Raw genomic sequence first — 4,144 nt, 5'->3', positions numbered from 1 at the left:
TGGAAATCTTCACTGCCTTGCATCTTTCCTGGTCTACTTTCCACCTCTACCATTCTCACTGCTCCCTTGCTTTATGCATTTATCACCACCTGATATTTACTTGTCTCTACACACTAAGTAAGTCTAAGGGGTCAGACTAACATCTAGCACAAATTCTGGCAATATTTGATGGATGGATGAATACACCACAGGCAGACCTCGGGGGCCTGATTCCCAGTATATGATGAATGAGCATGTAATTTAGCTTATTAAGTGCCATGAGGCGATACTCTGCTGCATCTGAAAAATGGAAAACAGAAATTAGGGAACAAAAGGTTACAGAGCTCCATTCATTCCTCACCCTCTAGGCATAGTAACCTAACCTAAATGAACATGGTGAGCAGCAGGTTGAGCCCAAACATCCATATATAGTGCCTCCCTTCTGCCTAAGAGAAATTCACATTGACTCTTTCAGGATTCTGAATTCTAAAGCACCTAGCACCAAGAATCGAGGACATGGTAGTGTTGGACTAACCTATTGGCACTGAGATCCCACCCTATGCCATTGTGACTATACTTTATCACATCCCCAAACAATACTTCCTTATGGGAAACAGGAGAAGGATAGGATAGAGTCCTGGGTAGGAGAAGGCTGTTAGGACCTGAATGGTGTGTTCACCAACCAGAGCATAAAACTGCTTTGAAGCTTATGAGCCTTAAGTTAGTTGTTCATCTACCCAGAGGTTCCTCATTGACCTCACGCTTTCTTCCTTGGAAGAAACCATGACAGCTAGTCTAAATTTTATTATTAATTTTTTTCAGTCAATACACAGAAGTATCTAATCTACATAGTGGACGTTGCTGAGGAAACTAAATTGCAGGGAGAAGAAGGACATGCTTCATTTCTTGCTGGCCTTCACTGATGACTTAGTGACCCTGGCCACAGATGCTGTCTTCTCCATGGCCTTGATGACGCCAGTGGCCAATGTTTGCCTCATGTCATGCACAGCAAAACAGTCTGGAGGAGGAAGGAAGGAAGAAGCAAGAGTGAAATTTCTAGAAAGAGGCATAGAAGGAAAGGCTCCTTGGCCTCAGCCAGAGGTGCTTTCCTTCCCAGGACTCAGCAGCCATCAGTCCCTGGCTCACCTAGAGGTGGGTACTCAGAGAAGGTCTCCACACACATGGCCTCGCTGGGGACCATCTGCACTATGGCTGCATGAGGGCCTTGGGGTTGTCCTCCAGCTTCTTGCCTGAGCACCGGTCAATCTTTTCCCTCAGTTCAGCAAGCTTGCCGGAGACATGGGCCACGTGGCAGTCCAGCACCAGCATGGATCTGTCCCGAGTGATTCAAGATGATCCCCTGTTGAGGGGAGGAGGATGGAATTAGAAGAGATCGGATGGCACTTGTGATCTGGGGCCAACTCTCGGCCAACCTGTGCCTTCTGTAGAAGTCAGGGTTAATTTCTAAGAAGCATTTCCATCACCACTAAGCTCCAAGGCCCGTGGCCTCCCAGGCAGCTTACCTGCACCACAAAGCTGCCGGCCTCCATGGGAGGCAGGGGGGGTCGTTCTTGCTGTCTCCGGCCACATTGCCACAACGGATGTCCTTCACAGACACGTTCTTCATGTTGAAGCCCACATTGTCACCAGGCAGGGCCTCGGGCAGGGCCTCGTGGTGCATCTCCACAGACTTGACCTCAGTGGTGATGCTGCAAGGGACAAAGCTGACCACCATGCCAGGTTTCAGGAGGCCAGTCTCCACACGGCCCAGGGGCACAGTGTCGATGCCTGTGCAATGGGAAGGGCACTCAGAAAGATTCTAGACCCACCCAGTGAGAACTGGCTTCTGGGGAAGTCCTTTGTCCTGGGGCGCAAGGACCAAGGCCACCTACAGGACTAGTAGGAAGCACCAGGACCCATGACTGGCTTATTTATGCTATGTATCTATCAGATAAACTGGAAACGCTGGGGGCTTTGGCACTTTATCCTACCTTAAAAGTCAGGATCTGAACCCTGGCAAGTCAGACACCGGACCTCATTCTCAATTCCTTCATTCCTCAAGAAGCCCTGTCACCTCACCTCCAATCTTGTACGCGTCTTGCAGAGGCAGCTTCAGGGGCTTGTTGACAGGGCGAGTGGGCGGGAGGATGGAGTCCAGAGCTTCCAGCAGTGTCACCTGGGTGGCGTTTCCCTCCTTTCGCTCAACCTTCCAGCCCTTGAACCAGGGCACGTACGGGGAAGGGGGATGGGGATGCGGAGCGGAGGTGAGCCTGGGTCATGGCTCCCGGTGCGCCCACCCCAGTAACAGGACCGGGACCAGGACCAAGACCCGTGACGCACACCTGCTGACCCGGTCCGCACTCACGTTGCTGTTGGGCTCTAGCATTGTTGTCGCTGTGCCAGCCCAAGATGGGCACGAAGTCCACAGACGCAGGGTTGTAGCCAATCTTCTGATATAGGCGCTCACTTCCTCCGTGATCTCCTGGAAGGCGGGCTCGGTCGAGTCCATCTTGTTGATGGCCACGATCAGCTGCTTCACGCCCAAGGTGAAGGCCAGAAGCGTGTGCTCGTGGGTCTGCCCGTTCTTGGAGATGCCCGCCTCAAACTCGCCCACGCTGCCAGCCACGATAAGCACGGCATAGTCGGCCTGCAGGACACAGACACCATGGGGTCAAGGGTTTAGTTAGGGGAGGGGGCGCTGGCCGGGCTGGGAAGCCTTCTAGAGTTTCGGGCAGTCCCGGGCCCCTTGGGAAAGCTCGGGGACAGGATGCTCCCCAAAAGTTGATAAATTCGTGGGTCCCTTGGTCACTGCTGTTCACAGAGGTCCTGCCTCCCAGTTAAACTCTCACCTAGTCCCATAAATGAACTTTTAGTTCCTTCCTCCCAGATGGACCCCAAGTGATCTACTTGTCTGGGTGTCAGAAAACCTGGTCCCTGCCCCAGCCTGAAAGGGGGCCCATATCTGAGCCTCACCAAGTCTGTCCTCCTCTGGTTCTTTGAGAATTGATGATTGGCATGGATGACGAAAACCTTCTAAAGCTTATGATACCCTCCTTCCCAGAGTCCTGGAAATAAAGCCTGAGTTTCCCCCCTTCCTCTGTGCCTGCCCCGCCCCCATCCGAAAGGGAGAGCCCTGGGAACAAGGGCTGCTTTACCTGGGAGTTGTCCGTGATCATGTTCATGGGGTGTCGATGATGGTGATGTAGTACTTGCTGGTTTCAAACTTCCACAGGGAGATGTGGATGGTGATGCCATGCTCTCTCTCTGCCTTCAGTTTGTCCAATACCTGGGCATAATTGAAGGCACCCCTACCCACCTGGGGAGGGGTGGGGAGTGAGTAGTGTGCATTGACGGGAAGCAGAGGGATCTATCCCAGAGAATTCAGTGGCACCCTACAGTGCACCCTACTGTCCGTGCTCTGCCACCAGACACACCCAGAAGTGGGACATCCATCCTCCAATCCTCCCCACCCCCACTGCTAGACACCAACACCGCGCGTGGGTGCCTTACCTCGGCTGCCTCCTTCTCAGACTTCTCGATGATCCTCTTATCGAACCCCCCACACTCATAGGTGCAATGCCCGGTGGTGGTGGACTTGCCAGAGTCCACGTGGCCGATGACAACGATATTGATATGGGTCTTCTCTTTGCCCATGGTGGTGGGTTCCTTTCTTCAGTAACTGCTAGAGGGGAGCACGGGGCGGGTGAGGCCACAGCGTTCCAGGCCTGCCTCTCTCCTCTCCTCCCCTCCACTCTGCTCCTGCCCAGCACCCCCCTCCCCACTTCATAGCCTAGCCCGGAGCCCGGGACATGGTAGCATCAACTGAAAAGTAAAAGACTTGCCAGGCTTACGCCCTGGCAAGAGTCATGATCCCAGGGCCATAGCTGGTACTTCCAAGCAGTCCTGGCCCATCCATCCTTTCTCCTGTGTGGGCCTTCCCCCCACCCTTCCTCTCATCCTTCCAATCCCCCCATCCAACCCTCACCCCCAGCACACTTCCTGTACAAGAAACCCCAACACACCATAGTTTGCAGGGGCTCTCCTGCCCCATGCAAGTCCCTACCTCCAGAGAAAAAGAAACAAAGTTAATCCAGCAAGAGCTGCAGCAGCTGTGCCTCCTGCTTTTATAAACCTAGCACTGGACCCGCCTCTGGTTCCACCCAAA

The 4,144-nt window shown here is 53.4% G+C and overlaps 1 pseudogene across 1 annotated transcript; it reads right to left on the bottom strand.

Moving 5' to 3' along the window:
- Window positions 1-878: 878 nt before the first annotated feature.
- On the bottom strand, window positions 879-3,633 carry LOC307055313 (elongation factor 1-alpha, oocyte form-like; annotated as a pseudogene). The gene is made up of 7 exons: window positions 3,490-3,633; window positions 3,135-3,295; window positions 2,345-2,626; window positions 2,059-2,209; window positions 1,503-1,767; window positions 1,126-1,339; window positions 879-997 (listed from the first exon to the last, which is right to left on the bottom strand). The product of its transcript is annotated as an elongation factor 1-alpha, oocyte form-like (transcript).
- Window positions 3,634-4,144: the final 511 nt, after the last annotated feature.

The sequence above is a fragment of the Hyperoodon ampullatus genome (genome assembly GCF_949752795.1).
Source record: "Hyperoodon ampullatus genome assembly, chromosome: 7".
NCBI lineage: Eukaryota > Metazoa > Chordata > Mammalia > Artiodactyla > Ziphiidae > Hyperoodon > Hyperoodon ampullatus.
Note: the sequence above shows the minus strand (reverse complement) of the source record. Positions and strands in the feature narration are given on the sequence as shown.